Below are 19,300 nucleotides of genomic sequence, written 5' to 3' on the forward strand. Positions count from 1 at the left end.
TACGAAGCCCTAAATGACTCACTTAAAGATCAGACCACCCTTCTTGCAATTGCAAAAATTATCTATTTTGGAGGGCTACATTACTGCAATGGAATCGAAGTCAAAAGAACATTTGGCCACCTTTGATCTCCAAATGGCTGACTTAAAGAAATCCTGCAACGTCTCTACCCAGAGTTGTCAGTCCTCTAAAGGCACGCAATGCAATCTGTCCTCAGAGGAGAAGGCAGGTCTTGGCCCGACCCTCCCAAAGACTTCAAAAGTTAAACAGCAGTCGGCCACGTCAATTGACTTAACCAACGCACCACTGATGCATTGCACTGCCACGGTAACTATTGAGGATGGTCCACCGAGGGCCCAACCTTCTGACTTGGCTCCATCCAGTGGTCTCTGCAGGCTACTCTACCTTTGAAAAAGCAAAAGCCAACTTGAAAAAACCCAGTGAAAATCCAAGACAAGTGGTGCTGCCAATCCCTACAAAACTCCTGCCACCCTTAGTAAGGACCTCCTGTGGTCAGGAGCCCTAACACTCAACCCTGTGCCTTCAAATACTACTCGGCAAGACCCTGCAAAGGTCGTAGCCTCGGCCCCCAACAGGGGCTCACTCCCATCTCCTCCTGTCACAATAAATGGCTTCTTGGAGGACAAAGAATCAATGGATTTAACTATCCATCTTGAATCTGCTGAAAGCCTGAAACCAGCACTGAAGACGCAAATTGCTGAACGTCGGTCTAACATCCAGCGTATAGACTGTGAGCAACAGGGGGCTTATCTTCTTCTGGGTTCAACTCTCAAAGCTTCAATTCCAGCGCTCCCTGAGAAGCACAATAAAGAAACTCCTCGGAGACCATCTGCCCGCACTTCAACTGTCCATCGGAGACATCATGCCTCCACTACAGAGAGTTCTCCAAAGGCTGAACAACGAAGATCGCCCATGAGAGACCGACACGGGAAAAAACATCAACCTACGGAGCCTTCTGGAAAGAAGACAGATCAAATTATGACCATCACCCCACAAGAATCTCTGAGATGTCAAGAACACATAATGACCAAAAGCAAAGGGAAAAGACGAGCTTTTTGACTCGCCTTTACAAATTGGAACAAACCCCAAAGATAAAGGAGAATATGATCCTCAACAGGCAGACTATTCTACATATCCCTTCCAAAACAGCTAAGATGAAGACCTTGAAAATTGAGGATGTTGTCCTTATTGAACCCTATCACAGAGAAGGGCTAGCCAAAGCATATCTACACATTAAAGCTTTGTCTCTCGTTAGCATAAATTTGGACGCTCACCACGACCTCGAGTCTTGTGGTTTTCGTCTCATTGAGCTTCAAACCAGCAGATTGAATATGATCAGAGAAAGGGACAACGCCCCCAAAAGTGGAACAACCCACCGTTTCATCTCAAAAACGGAAGAGCTATATAGGATCTCAAGGTGGGGAAGACTTCCAAGAGGCCCCCATAGAGCCTCAAAGGACTCTGAGTCTACTATAAACCAACAAGACGTCCCTAAGCCATTAGAGATCAACCACGGTGATGTAGACTACCTTGATTCGCAGGTCTCTTCTACTTCATACACAGAACCTGAGGATTTTTATCAAATGCTACGAATCCCACAAACACGCTTGAATAGGGGCCCGTACCTGCACTAAAGATCAGACAGGTCTGTGGACCGGAAACATTTGGAACCCACGTCTCCAGAAAAATATAAAGAAGCAAGCCCAAGGAAAGGAATATGGGCGTGGCTGCCGAAATCACTTGACCCAACGAACAAGAGATAGCAGTCACTGCCGCTGCATAAAACCCTCTCCAAAAAACTTGACAAATGCAAAGACCAAACAAAACAGTGCCCACTAAAGCTAGGATCGTGGGATACTAGAGCACACCATCACCTCACGCAACCAGGAGGAACGGACCTTGGCGCCTTTGACGTAATATGTCTTCAAGAAACCTGGTTCGAAGGGATTCCCCTCCTCGACGGCTTCACAGTCAGGGGCGTTGCTAGGGGGGGCTAAGGGGGCTATAGCCCCTGATCTTTTGGTTGTAGCCCCGGATAGAATCTCAGGAGCTACAGCCAAAAGACTAGCTAGCCCCCAGTCCCAACAGTTCTGACATCTGCTTAGCCCCGGGTCTTTTCCAGACCTAGCAACTCCCCTGTTCACAGTAATCACTTCCCCGGCAACCAGAGGCCTTCTGGGCAGACCCTCATCTGGCCTGCTTCTAGCTGTTCGAAATGGCTCAGGGAAAACCCTTATCGAGAAAACATCAGAATCTTATGGCCATCTAGCCATCCTCTTATCCTGGGACACCTGGGACAATCTGAAAATGGCGCCAAAGAAAATAAAATTGGGGGTAATCACCGTTTATTGGAACCCCCAGAGAACAAGCACCAAAGCATTTTGTACGACCATAGGAGAAGTGATTGATGACTTCTTGGCTGACCACCAACTATCCAATATCCTGATCTGTGGTGACTTGAACGCTACCTGTTCCAACCTAAGCACTAGACTGACATCAACATCTACAAGGTCAGCATCAGACGAAAGAGGCGCTGAATGGCAGCTGCTTATGAGCTCTAGATCTCTGCACAATGCCTCGTCCATCTCTCGAGCCGTCCAAATGATTCCTACATGGGAACGAGCAGCTTCTTTTGCTACCTTGGACTATATATTTGTCTCTGCAGGTCTACTGGCCAGACTGGAATCGTTTGAAGTGCTGAGGTCTGACGAAAGTGACCATAACCTGGTGGCTATAAACTAGACTGCTTGGCGCAGTCAAAAACCTTCATGGAATGTTACCATTGAACCTAATCGACAACAATCAAGGCTTAAGTTATCATCAGCTACCATCATCAACTTGGCAAAAAAATACAAGCAGCAGTCTAAAACCAATACAGACAATGGCAACGAACTAATAGTAGGCTACCAACCTATACTTATAAAGCATCGCATACCAACTAAACCAAGTCAAAGAAAAGACCTGCACGCCTATAACACTATTCTTGTTGAACGACGTCGCGAGCTAAGACAGCTTAAAAGACGTACTCTGAAACTGAACACTCCTGAAGCTTGGTCCCAATTTGCTATTGAACGAAAGATTTACAGCTCCTGGCTTAAATCTCACAGGAACAACATTAACCAAAAGAAGACAAAAAGGGCTACTAGATAAAGCTGCGAAATTCGTCCCCCTTAACTCGGCCTACGGTCGTTTCAAAACATAAAGAATCTCGCAGCCTCCATATAGTACCCCCTCTTAGGTATTGAAATTCACCAAAGGTCGAAAATTACAAACAGTAAACCATATACACCACTGAATAGTCTAAATCAGTATAATATTTTATTAAATTGACATGTTGAACTGTTCAATTTTATTACAAAAAATATATTTGTTAAAAACAAACAATCACTAGAAGCCTAAAATCACATTAAGAATCTCGTAAACATCCTTACTCATAATAAAGTGCACAGTGAACCCAAAACTAATGGGAAAATATTTCTTTTTTAAAAAAAGGGAAAATAGGCTCTGCTACAAACAACTAACTTCATTGTCAAGTTGTAAGAACAGAGTAAAAAAGACCCAATCTCATGAAAACTTTGCGTTTTGATACTAAACTCAGTGGGAGTCCCTACTATACCGGGTACAACCTCTCTATAACAAATACCTGGTTCGGTGAATCCGCCTGATGTAAGATTGGCGGTTCTAAACAGTTAAATATAACTTTAGTGTATCAAGATGTTGGCAATAATACAACATCATCATAAACCCAACATGTTTCATTCTCAAACAACGATTTATACAATTGCGAGAAATTCATCAGGGGTGGAGCAAAAAAACGACAAAAATAATAGGTCTTGGAACTGAAAACTTCAGACACTTCGGTTTAGTTTCCTTCACGATGAATATCATTTACCTAGGGGGAACAATATGGAGAAAACAGCTATAAGTAAAAGCTGTGAATACTATGCATAGCTCAAGAAACAGCAGGATTGTTAATTGCACCACTGTGAGCTTACCGTCAACGTTATCAAGTAAACTGTGAAGGGACGGGTAGGTAAAGGTATCTTCTTAGTAGATACAGATGAATCTAGAACAGACAATATAACAACGCTCAAGGAAAAAACTCATCACGGGATTTGCAACCTCAAAACATTTATAATTTTAGCCTAAATATTAAAAAAACAGATTATCCAAAGGATGGATGAATTAATGAAGGGTCTCTTACAGGCGGAGTGTACTCCAAAGAATGAATAGATGGATAGACAACTAGAACTCTTAACATTCTAATATTTTGTTAGTATATTACATAGTTCGCCTATTCTGAAGTCTGCAGGAAAACATTCAGAAACTGTTGAACATGTAGCAACTGTTCAGCTAAAGTTTGAAGACCAAAGTGGTCAGCGTCTTGACATATAGCAACATTTACCTTGTGCTCTAAGTACCTATACGTTCACTCTCGCCAACTCCAATATGTGGGGACTGGTACTAGCCCAATATGGACTTAACCCCGATGGCAGAAAGGACAAGATGAAAAAACCGCTCGGCGTAGATACGTGTGTTCTCAGTCGTATACAATGGCGAACTCCTGGATAAAAAGAAGGAGAGACGCCATGAGTGGGACCATTTAGGCATAAAAGTAACTGTTAGAAAAATGTCTCGTTAACCGATGTATAAAGTGGCAATACACGATAACCGCCTCAACACTAGCCGTTGTTTGGCCTCTGTGACTTCTGAAGGTAACTGAGCTCGATCATTACTTACTTCATGTCAGTTTGTCGAACTAGCGAGCTTCTGTTTCCAGTTTACGAATTCGGGCCGCCGTCGACTGTGTTGACGGATGTGACGAATTTTTAAAAGCTCCGCGTCGGAGATTGTGAAACAAGAACACCTGTATAGGGAATTGCTGGCTGTTTAGTTAAAGGGGCACAGGATCATCTTACACCAACAAGATGCGGAACACATGCTCCAGGTCGTCGCTCAAAAAAAAACAAAGAAATTCTGGTCGCTGGTAAGGCCTTCGGGCTTGCAATTGAATGAGATCCTTACCAACTCTGTAAGCGAAGAGAAGTGGGTGCTTCATTTCAAGAATCTCTTCACTCAAATTTCAGACGTCCCTATATGGTCCAATGAATCCATCTTGGTCCTGTGGGAAGACGTAACAGACAAGGAGGATATCCTTGGGAAGATCAAGAAATTAAAAGTCTCTAGAGCACCGGGCCCAGATGGCCTTACCAACTTGGACCTGAGGCAGTACCTGGAGGAATGGGCACCTTTGATCAGTCAAATCTTCGCACACTGTATTGAATTTAAAACCATTCCACCATCTTGGACGACGGCGATGGTGGTGCCCATTTTTAAAAAGGCTTCAGAGAAGATCCATCCAACTATCGGCCCATAGCCCTTTTGGATATTATCGGAAAGATCTTTTTTTTTTTTTATTTTAAAAAATTGTTTATAGTTTACATCAGATTTATAAACTTTTACAATTATTTCATCAACTTTAAAACACTTGATTTCTTAAAAGCAGCTTACAAGAGTCATTTTCTTTCTTTGTTCACTTCATAATAAAGTTGACATATTTCACTTCTATTTTACAGTTTCTCATCGTTCATACAAGGTAGCATTTCGAGGTTTACATGGTTTCTTTCCATGAATGTATGTCTTACAAATAACCTTTATCCCAATACATAACCAAAGAAAACACCCATGTCATTCTTATCGCTAAGACATTCAGACATAATGATGGATGTAGCATTATAATGCAATTGAATAAGTAAAGTATATATTACATCAATTGCATCCAACTTTCACCCATATCAATTACTTTTCTGTCATTCATCAACTACAGACATATTTAAATCCAGATTTTTAATTTTCAATTCCTCATCAATGTTGAAGAGTAATCTTGATAAAGCAAGAATAAAACGAATACTTTCACCTTGCATGCTCCGTTCCCAAAAGGCGGCCCGTGCATTATATGTTAGGCCTGGATTAAATTCGCCTAATAACAAGCATCTCTTTTCCTCAAAATACGTGCAATAGACCACCAGATGTCTTATTGATTCGGTTTGTAAAGTCGGATTACAAAACCGACAATTTAGATTTATAGTCAATTCGCCACCATGATTCCATTTATGAATACGTTCCAAAGTAGGGAATTGATTTAATCTGAATCTTAGATAGATATTGCGTATTCTGTAATCAGGACATTTAGAAAGATATAGGGGACAGGTGCCCCTTTTTCGGAGTCTACTTGCAGACTCCATAAATGAGACATATTGCTGATTTTTTTCAATTATCATCCTCCAGTCCCATTCATACATTTTGCGTTTATTTTTGGCTAGACCAATTTCTAGATCCTCAATTGTTACTTCAATGGTGTCCAAAAGGGTATTCATTTGTTTTTTAAACAAATCCAATGATTTAACACCACCATTGTTTAATAAAATGTACAGATCTACATATAGTGAGTTTCTGGGTGGCAGTCGCATTTTTGTGTAGCTCATTAATTGACGCCATCTCCATTTTGCCGCTAATGTAGATAGCCCCAGTTCGTGGCAGATTATCGAGTTTGGTATCGATAGTGACAAGCACAACGTTTTTTTCCATAGAAACCCTTGAATCCCATTTAGAATCTGTTCGATATTCATTAGACAGATATCTAAGCTATAGAGAATGATAGGTTCAACCTTTAACAAGTAGAAGTCCAACAAGGGGAGGATCGAAAACATACAGTACTTAGCATAGATTATCTTCATCATTGATAAGAGAGAGCGAGATTTTAAAGTTAAAAACTCCTTCCATGAATTCAGGGTATAGCTGTTAGTCAGAGGATATCCTAGATATTTAATCGAAGTTGCCATTTCAAGCCTACCACCAGCAATTGTCCAATAATATGATCTTATTCTTTTCTTATTATGGCAAATGATGATCTGAGTTTTTTTAGAATTTGCCATGAGATTGTGTTCAACAGCATAGCCATAAAAGAGATTTAATTTTTGCTGTAGTCCCGAGGGAGTCCTGTCAAACAAAATAATATCATCGGCAAAGCAGAGCCAATCTAATTTAAGGCTACCAAGTTTGATCGGATATATGCCATTACCTGTCCACAATCTATCCATATCAGAGAGGTATAAGTTAAACAAGATTGCAGCTAAGTTGCAGCCCTGTTTTACCCCAGTCTCGGTATTAATGGGGGACGTAAGAGTACCTTCCCTGTTTATTCTAATTTGGAAGGAGGTGTTAGTATGTAGCATTGCCAAAAGTTGTACGAGTCGATGAGGAAAACCTAAGTTCAACAATTTTTCCCAAAGCACTTCACGAATTACACAGTCAAATGCACTAGTTAAATCAAGCGATGCAAGGTATATTGGTCCGGACTCAGGTAATTTAGATTTAGATATAAAGTGTGCAAGGATAATAGCGTTAAGAGATGTTCCGATGTTCTTTCTAAATCCAGATTGGAACTTTGAGTAAATATCATTGTTGTCAATATAGGATTGTAGTCTTTGTAGTAAACAAATGGCAAAAACCTTCGCGGAAGCGTCCATGAGGGCAATCGGTCTAAAATTTGCAGGATCGGTCGGATCACCCTTTTTATAGATAGGAATAATTATCGCATTCCGCCAAGAATTGGGAATGCAATTTGATTCCAGAATATTTGAAAATTCGGAAAGATCGGAAAGATCTTTGCCTCGCTACTGCTTGAAAAATTCCAACATTGGGCCAAACTGTCGGCCTGCGCGGACCCGCTCCAAACCGGCTTTCTGAAAAATGTCAATACATCGGCCAACATCACGACTCTCAACATTCTGAAAAGTAAAGTTGGAGCAGGTGCTCCGCGAGTGTACCTTGCCTTCGTGGACTTAACCCAAGCATTTGATCGGGTCGATCGACACAAGCTATGGGAGAAATTAGCGTCTGGAATTGCCCTTCATCCATTTTGGCACCTATCAGAGCTCTCCATACAGGAACTTGTATGCAAGTCCGCCTAAGCCAAAATGGCTTGTTGTCTTCTGAGATTCCATCTTTCAGAGGGGTTAAACGGGGCTGCCCTCTGGCTCCTGCACTTTTCACGGCCTTTTTGGGAGATTATAAGGACTTGGCTCTTCAAGTGCAGGCTTTTCCGACAAAAATTCGCACGTCGGAGATCCCGGACTTAATGTACGCGGATGACGTGATCCTGATCGAACAAACCCCGATTGGGATCGAGCACAAGCTTGACAATTTAGCGACCTATTTATCTCAAAATCATCTGGAGATCAATAAGAACAAAACTAAAATTCTGATTATGGAAAAAGCCCTGCTAAAAAAACAAAATCAGTCTGTTCCTGCAAGGCTCGAAGCTAGATGCAGTCGACCATTTTAAATACCTGGGTGTCACCTTCAACTGCTCGAAATTCGAGTCTCAGATGCAGGGAGTGCTTTGGTCCAAGATCCGCAACTTCGCCTCCCAAGAACGTACGCTCGACAAGAAGTATCTGAGGTTCTCCCTGTTGCCGGCCATTCAATTTTACAAAACAAAAGTTACTGCGTCAATGATATATGGCATGGATGCTTCTCTGTCAATGCCAGATACCATTTGGCCTAAATTGGAGGGCTTCTTTTGGCGCTGAGTCTTGAAAATCCCCACGTCAACAGGTGTTTCTGTGATTAGACGTGAACTTGGTCTGCTTTCTCTATTGGTGTCTCTAAACAACAGCAGAATCCAACTGTTCGGAAAACTCCTGCTTCTGGACAGTCTGACGCTATATCATAAAATCAAAGAGGAAGACTCAAAAGGGACCTGTTCCCAACTATCTAGCTGGTGTGAAAAAAATAGAGCTCAGCTCGCTTCAGTAGCGTGTACAGAAGAGGAGTTGATGACCAATCCGTTGAGGATAAAAACTAAGATGGAGGATCGAGATTGGATCAAAACTCTTGATCAGGCGGCTTCAAATAAACTTTTGGCCAATCTACCCCAAATAGTGCGCAAAAGAAAGGAAGTTGCGGAATATGTAAAAAAAATCCCGAACAAGATCTTGAGAGGCACTTTCCTTAGAGCTCGTTTCAATCTTTTACCCACAGGGGAAATTTTGAAAATGTGTTCCCAAGTGCCAACAAACGCATGCAGACTTTGCTTGGATAGCAACCAGCCGGAAACTATTTACCACTTAATGATGGAATGTCCAGCTACGCAAACCCTTAGAAAGACCTACCTCTCGCCATTGTTCTTGGACAGCGACTTTCGGGAGGAGGATCTTTGGTGGACTCGCCTTCTGGCTGGTGATAACACTAAGTGGACAATCGCAGCAGCCAAAATCCTAAAATTGGCAATGCCCACCTTTAACATGTGACTTCTACTGCAAGCTAAACATAAGCATACATATAAGCACTCTTCTTCTCTGCTGATTTTTAAGATGTCTCTCTTTTGACTAACTTCTCAACTTCTCAACTCCTCAACATCTCAATTCTTTCAGTTTCAGTTTCAGTCCAACTGTCCTTCTGTACTTTGGCTACACAGAAAAAGTCATGTCATTTTAGACTCTTCGATTTCTTCCTACGTCTTGCAAAATATCCTAATTGGCTGTAAAAACAAGTAAATAAAAAAAAAGAATAATAATTAAAAATGCATGTTCAGGAAATGGGCCATAAAATTCGGTTTCCATATGAAAGGAAATTCAATGTTTAAAGAATGGTATAATCCTTGGCACTGTGTCTACTACAGGTAAATGCAAGATTTCAGCAATTCCAGAAAAATCATTTCACTGCCATTGCGTTACTAAGGAACACTTCAAGAGATTGTGGGAGTTGTAGAGGGCACATGCGCTGCCCTGCTGTCCACAATGCCCTCCAATCTACTGCTACTGTGAAAGGGGGGGGGGGGGTTGTGTGTGTTATTGATAATAGCAGACCCAGCCGGGGTCTCTTTCTCCGCGCGTCGAGTCTCTCCATTTGCCTTCGAAAGAGCAGGGCACAAAAAGATGGAGGCTCTGCGTGCCCGGGGATCAAAGCCGTAAAGACAACAGATCAGGCGCAGGCTCGGCTGGAAGCCCATTGGACTGGCCTACAACACAGGCCGGGAGAGAATCAAAAGTGGCCACTCTGTAAAGGAGGGCTGCGGGCTCCCTTCGGGAAGGCCAGGGAAGACGCTGGGGTCACGAAGTGGTGAACAGGTTCAGCCGCACGGGGAACAGAAGGGCCGGACAAAGGGACAGAAAGTGGAAGTGGGCAGATCAAGGCAGGGCCATGTTTCTGAGCTGAAAGAGAATAGGCGCTACATCAAGTCAAACTGAGCTCTAAAGGCTGAAGGCCTTCTAATGGATGGACCGCAGCAGCGGGGGCCAGGGGTCACGAGTGCACGCACACAGGCCTAATTGCTAATTATGTGCATATTGGCCCCTGCTCATCGCGTATGATGCAGCATGAAAAATAGATTGTTAGTAGCTTGTAGGGTCGGATCCGAGCCTGTCACCGAGACCATACATCGGCCCCGTTGTCAGTTTAAGCGTAAGGTTATCAGGATGGGCACAAGTCTCGCCTTTCGGGCCATATACACGCCCGGTCTGTCTGTAAACCTAGGACAGAAAAGTAGGCGAATGGAAGCCTCATCTATTTACTGGGTGGTCGGGGTGGGCAGGTGCATAAAAATATCCTCATAGGAAAAACACATATTAAAAATAATGTGGTCAGGCGCTGCAGAAAAACAACATATGTACGCATATGTTTACCTCTCCATGGGGCATTTATAAACTCCTCTCATTAAACCACTCCCAGCAATGAAACATGGCGTCACGGTCCTATTCGCCTTTGCTCACAGACACCAGTTCGATTCTAAATGATGCAGCCATATGGACGCCATGCTCCAGACCTCGCCTCTCCCTGTCGGTGGCTTTATTGTCGGCTCTACCTAGGGCCTGATTCACAGAAGCGTTTTATAATGGCACAATCGCATAGGAAAACGCTATCTGAATCAGGCCCCCAGTCTCCAGCTCCGTATTTGCTTCCACACAAGGAGTTTTTGAAATGCGTTTCTGCTTTGGACCCACACGTGGAAGGTAATTCGATGCATACTGTCTGCGATGGGGAACTGCCTTATTTTTTAACCCCTGAGCCTCCACTATACCCAGAGCATAAATGCAGCAACGGTGGACCTCGCAGAATGACAGGCTTACACCTGGATGGCATTGTGAACAGGAGAATCCGTGTCATTGCATTCCATGTTATGGTGAAATAAATGCACGCATGCCCCCCAATCGGTGCGAATGGTGGGCTTGTTACTACAGATAAAGGGTCCGTGTTGTCTGTTGGGCATTTATTGAGGCCACTGGTCGGACGTCCAGTGCATTGCCTCAAGATGCTTTTTTACGATTTCTTCATAAAATAACACACACGACATCCCATGGTAAGAATATCAACAAAAAGCATTTCGATATGTATGCACAAAATAGTATGCAATACATTGCATTTCTGCGATCATGTTACTTTCAGACCCTCTACTTTCCCCCCTCTTAGATTTTAAGGTTGTTCTTACATTGTTTTAATGGTGCCCTTACTAGTTCATTTCAATGTTTCATCACCTATGTAGCTGCTGCGGCAAGGGGTGCAACCAGCAAGCCACGGATTCAAATCCCAGCGGGGCTTGCTCAGACTTTCCTCCTTCCAAAATTAATGAACTGAGTACTGTTGAGTTTATGCTGCTAATAATTAAGGTGCCGAGGAACAAATGACTTTGAACGTGTGCAACGAAAATGGTCCTATCGAATCCAAATACTACTACAGGGAATGAGCTTCAGCAAAAACAAATCCCGGTTACTTGTCGCCTAATGCTGGGATAGGCCTAACTCAAGAGAGCCTCCACCCAAAGGTGGCCAAGAGAGTTAAATGCTCATTCTCCGCTCGTTCCGTCTTCAACATTTCAAAACCAGCTCTCCGCACTCTGTCCTCAATTTCTAGGACCAACGTAACTGTTGCCACATTTCATTCCTGATGTGGGCCCCCAGTGGACTCAGATGGATTGTGAGATCGGAGCATCAGCAAATCCTTGGAACGTCAAACATCTGCACCTCCGGCCAACCCCTAGACACATGGAGGCTGCCTTACTCACAGTCTGCCAATGACATCCTAGCCCAAGATGGCCCCAGCTCCCGGAACCCGCCAATCTTCTTCCACCGCTGTGCCGCTTCCGACATGGCCCCCGTGGCACACTCTTCGGTAGGTGAAAGTGCCCCACCGACGCCCTAGGCCCCAAACCTCAGAAGATTTAAGTCAGCAAGTAAAACTGGGCCACATTATCAAGGCATTCCACCTCTCCTTCCACGATAAACCACTCAGACGGTCCACGATCCACAAGACCAATCGTAATTCTACCAGATATCGAAGGGACAGGACGACATGGAGGAGTGGATACGCTGGGGCAGATAAAGTGGCGTATCAGGATTTCCAGCCGGACCAGACTCTGCCCTTATCCAGATGCACTTTCCCAGGCACTCACCAGTAGGGAAGTCTCGTGAACTCCCTCTAGACCAGTCCACCTCTGTTGTCGACCTTCAACTCGCGGAATATTTGCCATTGCCGAATATTGACATGATTTTCCATTGCAGCGGGCAGCTCACAGCCCACTGTTACCACCACCCATCAATGCTCCACACAGTGTCAGCATATTCGGGGTTAAGGCTTCAGCTCCCAGCGGCTCATTCTGGATTCTGGGTGATGAATGCCCTACCCAAGGAATATGTGTTTTTTTTAAATACCAATCAACATAACACAAAATAACTTAACCTTCTAGTTGTGTCCTGAAATTAGAGAAATATTTCAGTCAGTGCTTCTTTAAACACATCGTCATCGTTCACATTTTGCTCTGACTCTATAAGTTTCAAGTGGAACACGTTGACCATCCACACAAAAGAAAGCAAATGTTCTTTCCTCCTATGGAAAATTGATAAACAAATTCTGGAAAAATCATTGCTGAAGTGATGAAATTGACTAGCAAACACTCCTGACAAGCGCCCCCCTTTGGCTGTTGCTGGTACTGCTAGCTGTTGACTAGCCTACTGTTGTCAGCCCACACTGCTGTAACAGAGCTGCTGGTTGCTACAGTGGAGCTGCAGCAATGCCATGCAGGCTGACCGGAGCGTTGTCTTACCCGGGCCAGGGCAAGCACTCAGCATTGATTGCCACACACCATCTTCTTAAATATGCACCTGCTATTCACTGCATTCCTGCCTTTGGAGCATCTCTGGAGTTTTGCAATCCTGTTGTTACACACTATATACTTATGGCGGGAGGAGGGGGGACTAACGCCTCTCCTCAAATCGGATTGCAACCATTCATGCCTGTGGCATCCCCCTCACTGACAAATGTCACAGGGAGGCAAATGCAAATGTTCCCAGGTATAGGTATTGAGCTGATGGAGAGGGTCACAGTAGGAAAAGGGCGACTGAAGGGCAATTTAACTAAACACGAATCAAGAATCCTCAATGGATCCTCCCAAAGAGGGACCTTCGAGGGCCCTGCTCGGGGGATCCCCATTTCAGCTTTGGCATTGTGGGAGAAGCGTAGAAACCTGAGATAGCAGAGCCATTGAAAATAGGAGTGTACATTAGAACGATCGGTATCAAGATGTTATAGTTACTGTCATCATTATACTACAAAAGAAAAAGGATATATTTCAATCATCCAGGATAAAGGAAAGAGTGTTATTCGTGTATACCACACTTTACTAAAGCCACAAAGGCTGTAGTGGTTCTCAGTAATAGAACTATGCCACCTTTTTATACAGTGCTTGATTCCGAATTCAACCCACACCTCAGCGCTCTAATAATCATTGTTATTGCTCGCCATTTTAATGGTACTCTTATTTGTATCAACTTCAGAAGGATAAAGGACGGAATAGGCCAGCCAGGATTTGAACCTGTGGCCATGGGCTGTGAAAATGTGAGACGAGTGCTTAACCCACTTCACTATCTCACCGTCCTTGCACGTGCACACATTCACAGTGGAATGGGTGCCCCTTCTAGACTGACACTGCAGATTGTGTGTAAGGCGTCTTTCACAGAGGGGTGGCGGATATGTTGCCCCTTTTTCAGCTTCACAGCCTTGCAGAAGGCTGTACGCTATTTCCTTCCCCAGTGTCCCTGTGCTCCATGGACTCTTTCATGCAAAGCTAAAATCGGACGTTCGAGTGGATGCTGTGCAGGGAAAGGCGGCTTGTGTGGGATAGGAAGGTGATTGCACAGGGTTGAATCCAGAGTCATGTTTTCATTATGTTGTCCTGATATTAATGAGCTGTGTTCGATGGGCGGCGCTAGGGTCTTCAGCAAAGATGTGTAATGCTTTTCTCACTGCAAGATCAGGTAGTAAGTTGTATTCAGAGATGACTGGGTTTGCTGCTGCGCGAATTCCCTTCTAGGAGCGCACGTGATCCCAGTGCCATTTCAAGGCAAATGATTAAACCCACACTCAGGTAACTCACCATACATATCTCGTTTTTCAACAAATAAATAAGTCTCCCTCATCTTCTGGTCAGTCTCTTCTATCTGGCCTTATTTGTGTCTCCCTTATCTGTGCTCATCATACTCTGTCTGCTCTTCCCCCACCATACCTCCTTTTCTTTCCCAATCATCTCCCCGTCTGCCTCTTTTTGGCCTACTCCTAGCTCTCACCTTCAGGTAGGACAGCGCCTTCCATGTCTGGCTTGGCTCCTGTTCCTCTCTTGATTTCTGGAACATCTAGAGCTGAGCCCGGGCTCCTTTTTTTAGGTTGATTTTGTGCGGCCGTTGGCTGTGATTATGGCCTTTTTGGGGGTTTTAGCCCCCGAAACCCACTGAGAGCTGCTCCTCCACCCGCTCCCTTCTCTTACCCACCTCTTCCTTCCCACACAACACCCACACACGGACCCACACACATGCACATACTCTTACCGGCAACCGCCGCAGCCTCCCTCTTCAGGCGCAGCCGTGCCTGTTAGCCCCCGCGTGCACTCGTGTGTTTGGCAATGGATGTGGCTTGGTGGGCTGATGGCTTCCGAGCTCGTATTTGGTCTTTTTTGCCCGCCATTCATGGATCGCTGGCAAAAGACCTGACATCGCACAGAAAGACGTCGGCAGTATTGGGCAGTCACCATTACAGTGTCCCTGCTCTTCCCGCCTCTTGTTATTTGGGGATTGCGGATCCTGACACCTGCCCCTAACCTGACTGTGTCATGTAGACTAAGACCTCAGCAGTTACACATCTCTTCCAATGAGCTCACTCCTGTGCCTGCACTGGCTGTATACTCTTGGACAAGACCCTGGTAGGTACCGATCGTGTCCTAGGTCGCTCACCTGCAGGAGTTTGCTTCTGTTCCTACCAAGGCTGTATCTGGGTGATAAAGCTCGCAATAATTGCAGATCACTGCTTAGGCCACTCCAAATACTACCAATGCTGTTTTAGGTTGACCTACACCCTGGTAGTTACAGAGGTCGTTTTAGATCACCTACCTAAAGGATAAAGGCTCTAACTTGTAGGTCAGTCATAACCTTCCATCCAGTGATCTCCTAAAACCCGAAATTGACATCAGAATATGGTTTACTTAAGAGCTATCCGGTGCTCTCACCATCCTTGTTCTGTAAATGTGCTTTGCTCAACACCCACTCATTATATGCAGCAGGACATATATAGTGCAAGGTTGGCAATAGCTGTTCCAAACTTGTCCACTTGCTCCCCGTCAGGGAACGCATCGTCTTCAAAACCCTCGCACTCACCCACAAATGTCTGCATGACACTGCTCCCCTTTACCTCTCACAAAGGACTGCCAAACCCTCCTCAGATAGACCTACCAGAACGGCCTACTTAAAGAGGATCACCATCCCCAAGACCCTCAGAGTGAGGGCAGGAGGAGCCAGCTTTCTGGTCATTGCAGCATCCAACTGGAACTCCCTCCCTTCTCACGGAAGACATATTGACTCGTACACAGCATTTAGGAAAGCTGTCAAAACGTTATTGTTTGTATAACTTCATCATTTGAACGTTTTCTGTAACAAACTTCCTGTTTATGCATGACTGTTGCTTTACAAATTCAAATGAATAACATTAATTAATTAATTCATTAATTAATTAATTGCAGTAAAATTTGACTCACGTGAGCAAATTCCCTTTGTTTAGATGCTAATGTCTTTTGCGCCATTCAACCAACCTTCACAAAACCTTCCCCAAAAATATTACCCACATTTTCTAGGAATATTTTGTGTGGTTCTATCAAGAGGGGCAACATTATGGGGATGCTGGTTACAATACTAGTTTTTCCCATGCAGTTTTTCAAAGGGAACAATTTACTTTCACCTACAGCCAAAAATGTTGGATGGATTTGCATCTCACTTTCGTAAGGAGCAGGGATCTGGTCCAAAAAGAACAAACCCTTTTTTTTATCTGGCCAAATTCCTGTTTGGATTAACTGGTTTCTTCAAACTGTCCACAAACTGGGTGGGCTATTTCCTGGTTGTTGGTGGCTAGTTAGTGTTCCTAGACCTGGAACAGATCTACAGATATTAATAAGGGGAAGACACATTGGCGAGTTGAAGAACAGCCAACCTGATTGCTATGGCGCATGTAATTCTTTTTCAAAGGGCCACTATTGTTATTTGCTATTTGTCGCTCCGTGTAGAGAATGCACTGCAACATAAAAAAAGGCATATTGCAGCCCCTTCCACTTCCACCTGAGTTAAGACAAGCCAAGCAAGAGGCACAGCCAGGATTATATGCCCCTTAGACAGCTATAAAATGGCTGTTCTCTGCAAGGGATTCAGGACACAGTGGGCCTCATTTCACGGTAGGCGGTAAGGGTTTACCGGTACCGGTAAGGGCACCGGTACTGGTAAACCTTTACCGCCTTACTACGAGGTCCCTTTGCGGGACCCGACCTTAACGGCTGGTGTAGACCAGCCGTTAAAGTTGGGACCCGCAAAGGGGCCTTGTTGCTAATTACGGTACCGCAATTAGCCCCTTCCCCATTACGATTGAGCCCTATGGGGCAAAAATGGGAATGGGGAAGGGCCATGGAGAAAGGGGGAATTACCGCCCCGCCAACCTTGGAATAGGGTGGGAATTCCCCTTTTCTCCATGGTGGTGCCGGTATGGTACCGGCGGCAACCATGGTGCTAATAGCACCATGGTTTACCGCCTACCGTGTAATGAGGCCCAGTGTGTGTGAAGCACTTCAGTTGAGTCTGTGGGTCTACGGGTTGGCCCATGGGTTTGTGAGCTGATCTGCTGTTGGCCTGAAGGCATGGGCCATGTCTCACACCCAGCTAGAGAGCATCTCTGACCCACAACCCACATCTCCAACTCAGACCGGTGGATTGGTCCCAGGGCCAGTAGTAGCTCATGGACCCCTACGCCATCACTGGGCATGGCTGCAGGCCATGATCGTTGGTCACGTTAAGTGAGTGGCCAGGTCCAGAGAATTAGTGGTAGCCTGCGGACTCTCCATGGCTACCCACAGTGACCGGGACATAGCGAGGTGACGGGTAAAGTTGCCACTTGGAATGGCAAGGGACAAAGTGGGCACTAGGCATGGCCACAGGTCATGGCTAGTGGGCACATCAGGTTGACCCAGGCGTATATTTGTATTTGTATCTGCTGGAGACAACAGAAAATATTTTGACTACAACACTGTTCATAGGAGCAAGCACGACAATAGGAATCACATTTCTGAGTGCTTTATAATAGAGATCATTAAGGAGAAAGTCTCTAGAATTCACACTAGCGCATGCATAGACATCATTATAAAGACAAAAGAGAGGAAAAAAGGAAATTAAGACGTGATCTAAAAAAAAATGCATGGGCTATTCCTGACAGGGAAGAGCACGATAGGGCAGACACTTCCTGATCCTGACCTTGGGGGGGTGGTGTACTGCACGTGGATCCCCTGGGTGGAGAAAGGGCCCAGGTTGGTGAGGAGATTCCGTGGCATGAGACACAGTATTTGTCCTCTGAAAGGAAGTGCCTTTCTTGGTTGCTAAAACAGGTGTGTAGCGTTTCGTGCTTCATGTTTCACATTCCATGCTGAGGTGAGCGTGGAATGTGGAATGTGGAAAACGAAAGGCTTAGGGAAAGATGTAGGAGTGAAAGTCAGTTGACGAGATGGTGCTTAGCAACCAGTGGGCATTTATATGATCTACAATAAATTATCAAATAATCCAAGCTGTACTGTGGAATTTTTCAGGTGATGGCATATTGCCATTATAGTGTCTCTGTCCCAAATGTAAGACCTATAGCTCGGGATACACACTCTGTTTAATCTGAGCAAACCTTGTTAACACAAAGGTCCTTTAAGAATAAATACCCTCCTTACTCCATAAAACATAATATACAATGATCTAGATGAAATGCCTTAAAACCAGTGTATTCCTCTGTAAACAACCAATTCCCCAATTCCAACAGTCCATCTTTTTATGAGTTTAAGGGAAATAAATCTACCCTTAAAAATAATTCAGCTGTTGAAAGAACTAAATTAACTGAAGGGGACTACAAGGCCCATAATTCCAGGAGTACTGGGATGAGGAAGAGGGCTGAAGAGGCATGCTTTAGCAGTAGTCAGGTAATAAAGCCTAACAGCTGACACGCAAAGAAACCTGGGAGACATAAAAGGCCCAATCAGGTGCAGGTAATTAGAAGGAGTTGAAACTGTGACTGGAGTGCGAACTGTAGCAGTAGTAGCAGAAGGAATCAGGCACGAGGCTGGCAAACTAAGCAGAAGTGGGAGAACAAGTAGAGGGTCCTGTTTCCCCAAACTCAGAAGTGCAAAGGCTGCGCAGCAGAAGACGTGCAGGAGAGCTGCCTTTCTCCATGTGAGCCTGATTGCCGTGGTTGCAGAGCTGTGGATGTGCAGGAGACCGAGGAAAGAAGCAATTGTCAAGCCGTGGGTCTCAGGAGCGAGAGGGGCTCCCTGAACGTGTGACCGGACCAGAGATAACATTTTTGGAAAAGGGTGTGGGTCCACATGCAAGCCAGAAGCAGAGAAGTCATGGCAGAAGTCGGGAAAGCAGTGTGACCTGCAGAGCAAGTGTCTAAGAAGCCGGTGAGTGAAGCACAGCATTCCAACACAAAGCGTGCGCATTGCCGGCAAAAGTATCCCGCTCCCTGTTAACTCGCTTAAGACTTAAAGCAAGTAAAAGTTGTTCATTGCATCTAAACTACCTGAACAATGGAAATGTAGCACTCCCGTTTAATGTGAAAGGCACAATACTTGTGTGAGAAGCTAACGTTGCTTAAGTCCATTGTTCAAGCATTTACAGGCTGTTGCTATTTAAAGGAGTGGTCTTGGGAGGTTGCCCCTAGCACATT

Source organism: Ambystoma mexicanum, chromosome 9, assembly GCF_040938575.1.
Source record: "Ambystoma mexicanum isolate Mex_15411 chromosome 9, UKY_AmexF1_1, whole genome shotgun sequence".
In the NCBI taxonomy this organism is placed as follows: Eukaryota; Metazoa; Chordata; class Amphibia; order Caudata; family Ambystomatidae; genus Ambystoma; species Ambystoma mexicanum.